Below are 6000 nucleotides of genomic sequence, written 5' to 3' on the forward strand. Positions count from 1 at the left end.
CTTGTTGGTGTTATGAAACTGTTGTAAGGATACTTGTTGGTGTTATGACACTGTTGTAAGGATACTTGTTGGTGTTATGACACTGTTGTAAGGATACTTACTTGTGTTATGACACTGTTGTAAGGATACTTGTTGGTGTTATGACACTGTTGTAAGGATACTTGTTGGTGTTATGACACTGTTGTAAGGATACTTGTTGCTGTTATGACACTGTTGTAAGGATACTTGTTGGTGTTATGACACTGTTGTAAGGATACTTGTTGGTGTTATGAAACTGTTGTAAGGATACTTGTTACTGTTATGACACTGTTGTAAGGATACTTGTTGGTGTTATGACATTGTTGTAAGGATACTTGTTGGTGTTATGACATTGTTGTAAGGATACTTGTTGGTGTTATGACACTGTTGTAAGGATACTTGTTGGTGTTATGACATTGTTGTAAGGATACTTGTTGGTGTTATGACACTGTTGTAAGGATACTTGTTGGTGTTATGACACTGTTGTAAGGATACTTGTTGGTGTTATGACATTGTTGTAAGGATACTTGTTGGTGTTATGACACTGTTGTAAGGATACTTGTTGGTGTTATGACACTGTTGTAAGGATACTTGTTGGTGTTATGACATTATTGTAAGGATACTTGTTGGTGTTATGAAACTGTTGTAAGGATACTTGTTGGTGTTATGACACTGTTGTAAGGATACTTGTTGGTGTTATGACACTGTTGTAAGGATACTTACTTGTGTTATGACACTGTTGTAAGGATACTTGTTGGTGTTATGACACTGTTGTAAGGATACTTGTTGCTGTTATGACACTGTTGTAAGGATACTTGTTGGTGTTATGACACTGTTGTAAGGATACTTGTTGGTGTTATGACACTGTTGTAAGGATACCTGTTGGTGTTATGACATTGTTGTAAGGATACTTGTTGGTGTAACGACACTGTTGTAAGGATACTTGTTGGTGTTATGACACTGTTGTAAGGATACTTGTTGGTGTAACGACACTGTTGTAAGGATACTTGTTGGTGTTATGACACTGTTGTAAAGATACTTGTTGGTGTTATGCCACTGTTGTAAGGATACTTGTTGGTGTTATGACACTGTTGTAAGGATACTTGTTGGTGTTATGACATTGTTGTAAGGATACTTGTTGGTGTTATGACACTGTTGTAAGGATACTTGTTGGTGTTATGACACTGTTGTAAGGATACCTGTTGGTGTTATGACATTGTTGTAAGGATACTTGTTGGTGTAACGACACTGTTGTAAGGATACTTGTTGGTGTTATGACACTGTTGTAAGGATACTTGTTGGTGTAACGACACTGTTGTAAGGATACTTGTTGGTGTTATGACACTGTTGTAAAGATACTTGTTGGTGTTATGACACTGTTGTAAGGATACTTGTTGGTGTTATGACACTGTTGTAAGGATACTTGTTGGTGTTATGACATTGTTGTAAGGATACTTGTTGGTGTTATGACACTGTTGTAAGGATACTTGTTGGTGTTATGACACTGTTGTAAGGATACTTGTTGGTGTTATGATACTGCTGTAAGGATACTTGTTGGTGTTATGACACTGTTGTAAGTATACTTGTTGGTGTTATGACACTGTTGTAAGGATACTTGTTGGTGTTATGACACCGTTGTAAGGATACTTGTTGGTGTTATGACACTGTTGTAAGGATACTTGTTGGTGTTATGACACTGTTGTAAGGATACTTGTTAGTGTTATGACACTGTTGTAAGGATACTTGTTGGTGTTATGACACTGTTGTAAGGATACTTGTTGGTGTTATGACATTATTGTAAGGATACTTGTTGGTGTTATGAAACTGTTGTAAGGATACTTGTTGGTGTTATGACACTGTTGTAAGGATACTTGTTGGTGTTATGACACTGTTGTAAGGATACTTACTTGTGTTATGACACTGTTGTAAGGATACTTGTTGGTGTTATGACACTGTTGTAAGGATACTTGTTGGTGTTATGACACTGTTGTAAGGATACTTGTTGCTGTTATGACACTGTTGTAAGGATACTTGTTGGTGTTATGACACTGTTGTAAGGATACTTGTTGGTGTTATGAAACTGTTGTAAGGATACTTGTTACTGTTATGACACTGTTGTAAGGATACTTGTTGGTGTTATGACATTGTTGTAAGGATACTTGTTGGTGTTATGACATTGTTGTAAGGATACTTGTTGGTGTTATGACACTGTTGTAAGGATACTTGTTGGTGTTATGACATTGTTGTAAGGATACTTGTTGGTGTTATGACACTGTTGTAAGGATACTTGTTGGTGTTATGACACTGTTGTAAGGATACTTGTTGGTGTTATGACATTGTTGTAAGGATACTTGTTGGTGTTATGACACTGTTGTAAGGATACTTGTTGGTGTTATGACACTGTTGTAAGGATACTTGTTGGTGTTATGACATTATTGTAAGGATACTTGTTGGTGTTATGAAACTGTTGTAAGGATACTTGTTGGTGTTATGACACTGTTGTAAGGATACTTGTTGGTGTTATGACACTGTTGTAAGGATACTTACTTGTGTTATGACACTGTTGTAAGGATACTTGTTGGTGTTATGACACTGTTGTAAGGATACTTGTTGCTGTTATGACACTGTTGTAAGGATACTTGTTGGTGTTATGACACTGTTGTAAGGATACTTGTTGGTGTTATGACACTGTTGTAAGGATACCTGTTGGTGTTATGACATTGTTGTAAGGATACTTGTTGGTGTAACGACACTGTTGTAAGGATACTTGTTGGTGTTATGACACTGTTGTAAGGATACTTGTTGGTGTAACGACACTGTTGTAAGGATACTTGTTGGTGTTATGACACTGTTGTAAAGATACTTGTTGGTGTTATGACACTGTTGTAAGGATACTTGTTGGTGTTATGACACTGTTGTAAGGATACTTGTTGGTGTTATGACATTGTTGTAAGGATACTTGTTGGTGTTATGACACTGTTGTAAGGATACTTGTTGGTGTTATGACACTGTTGTAAGGATACCTGTTGGTGTTATGACATTGTTGTAAGGATACTTGTTGGTGTAACGACACTGTTGTAAGGATACTTGTTGGTGTTATGACACTGTTGTAAGGATACTTGTTGGTGTAACGACACTGTTGTAAGGATACTTGTTGGTGTTATGACACTGTTGTAAAGATACTTGTTGGTGTTATGACACTGTTGTAAGGATACTTGTTGGTGTTATGACACTGTTGTAAGGATACTTGTTGGTGTTATGACATTGTTGTAAGGATACTTGTTGGTGTTATGACACTGTTGTAAGGATACTTGTTGGTGTTATGACACTGTTGTAAGGATACTTGTTGGTGTTATGACACTGCTGTAAGGATACTTGTTGGTGTTATGACATTGTTGTAAGGATACTTGTTGGTGTTATGACACTGTTGTAAGGATACTTGTTGGTGTTATGACACCGTTGTAAGGATACTTGTTGGTGTTATGACACTGTTGTAAGGATACCTGTTGGTGTTATGACACTGTTGTAAGGATACTTGTTGGTGTTATGACATTGTTGTAAGGATACTTGTTTGTGTAACGACACTGTTGTAAGGATACTTGTTGGTGTTATGACACTGTTGTAAGGATACTTGTTGGTGTTATGACACTGTTGTAAAGATATTTGTATTTCCCAAAGGTGTGCCATGAGTACATGATCAAAATGCATTCCAGTCATATGTGGTTGCTATATAACATTTCCCCAGTTGCATCATTTGCTCGAAGTCTGAAGAATGATAGCAAGCTCAGGATAACATATCCCTCAGAGGACAAATCCAATCCAGTGCCTATCCCTACTACACAGTTCATATAACTGCTTTCTCTCCACTCGCAGATACAAATGTGTGTTCTGATATGTTAAATGATTTCTGGGCATATATCCAATTCCTTTCTTTACTGTGTACTCACCCCACCGACAATAATGTAAGCATAAATAGACAGCAAGACAACTTTGCTAATATTGCTAAGCTTGTGTTTGCTGTGCATGGTTTGTTTCCCAAATGGGATGCAAGTAGATATCTTCACTGGTTTAGATAATATAACAGCACTTGCAAGTAAGTAAATGAGAATTCAATGCAGCACTATGTACATCACCATAGACAGTGGATATACTGTAGCTGGTTGGATAAAGCTAGCTGACCACAGTAGACTTTGAGTCTACCCCCTCTTCCCCGCTGCCTCATTCCCACCCCTCTCATTTCTTAACAGAACAATGTGAATTGTTGCATGAGTAAAAAAATCAGACTGTTATATAGGAACTAGCTGACTTACAAAGATCACTAACACTGAGTTCTAATTACAATCTCTACCCAGTTGATGTTAGGTTTCATTTACTAAGGTGAAAAGACGCCAACATCCCTTACAATTACCAGTTATACTGCCGGATAGCCTGATATATGATTACATGGTGTGTTACAGCTGTTAATGGTAATATTTGCTTAGATTAAAGCACTGCATTTAAATTAGACACAGGATCGAATTAGAAATAGCATAGAATTCCTGCTTTTGGATGATACATTCCAATAGCAGAATGCTCTCTCTCTCTCTCTCTCTCTCTCTCTCTCTCTCTCTCTCTCTCTCTCTCTCTCTCTCTCTCTATCCCCCCCCCTCTCTCTCTCTCTCTCTCTCTCTATCCCCCCCCCCTCTCTCTCTCTCTCTCTCTCTCTGTCTCTGTCTCTATCCCCCCCTCTCTCTCTCTCTCTCTCTCTCTCTCTCTCTCTCTCTCTCTCTCTCTCTCTCTCTCTCTCTTTCTCTCTCTCTCTCTCTCTCTGTCTCTCTGTCTCTATCCCCCCCTCTCTGTCTCTATCCCCCCCCCCTCTCTCTCTCTCTCTCTCTCTCTCTCTACCCCCTCTCTCTCTCTCTCTCTCTCTCTCTCTCTGTCTCTATCCCCCCCCCTCTCTCTCTCTCTCTCTCTCTCTCTCTCTCTCTCCCTTTAGATTTAAACCAGTAACAGTAACTGGATTGGAACCATTTAATTATACTTAACCTTTCCATCCTGGCTGCTATCTAATAAGCCTCCGATGACGAGGCTGTGATTTTGAGATAAGTGGGTCTTAAAATCCCTCAGCCAAACGTGGAGGGTGACCTTGGAGTCTATAATTATATATTATTTTAAAATCAGGGACTAATTGAAGCTCTACCAGGAGACAGGTTTTACTCCTGTGTCCCTGAATGTGAATAATCTGAAGTGGATCAAGAAATCTTTTTGTTCTGTCCCGTAGCTCAGATCCATCGTGACTGTTCATAGAGACACGAGGATGAAAAGGAAGCCTATATGGATCAAACGTCACAACTTTGACACTTTTTCAATTCCTTAACAATCAAAAACATTCATTGAAGGTATAATAACCCCAATACCCAGGCGGTTTCCGGATTAGAAAACGCATGGCACCAGCCCTGTAAATCCAAAACAAGTGACTACAGACAGCAGATCACAGAAGCAATACAAATAATGACAATTCAGGGGGCTTGGAACATCAGCTGCAGGGATGCAGAAAGAACCAGAGTGTGTCAGGAAAAAAGGGAGAGGGAGTAATCTGACTTTGACAGCAGTCTGTCAAACAGCATGTGTCAGGGGGTTATAATACAATCTGGTGTTAGGGTTCAGGCGTCTTTGGACCTTGTGTGCTGTGCCTGCGCTGGGACTGTGGAGACAACCAGCTACAGGTGAAGTGCCAATCTATAGCAGCAGTGAAAGCACAGAGGGGATTCAAAAACCAAAACACATGATGGATGGTCCCCATCAACCTGCAAGTGTTGTAGAGCAATGGTGCTGTAATGATTTGTTCTGATCGTGGCCCTTATGACTTTCTGTTATGTGGGGTCGGGTTCGTTCATTGATTGCACCGTCAAATTAAATTAGAGGAACGTATCATATTTTATATGCAAACATGAGCACAAATAGGTTTCAAATGGGCTCGTCGTATAGGTATATGTTTAATAA

The sequence above is a fragment of the Salvelinus namaycush genome, chromosome 40, assembly GCF_016432855.1.
Source record: "Salvelinus namaycush isolate Seneca chromosome 40, SaNama_1.0, whole genome shotgun sequence".
NCBI lineage: Eukaryota > Metazoa > Chordata > Actinopteri > Salmoniformes > Salmonidae > Salvelinus > Salvelinus namaycush.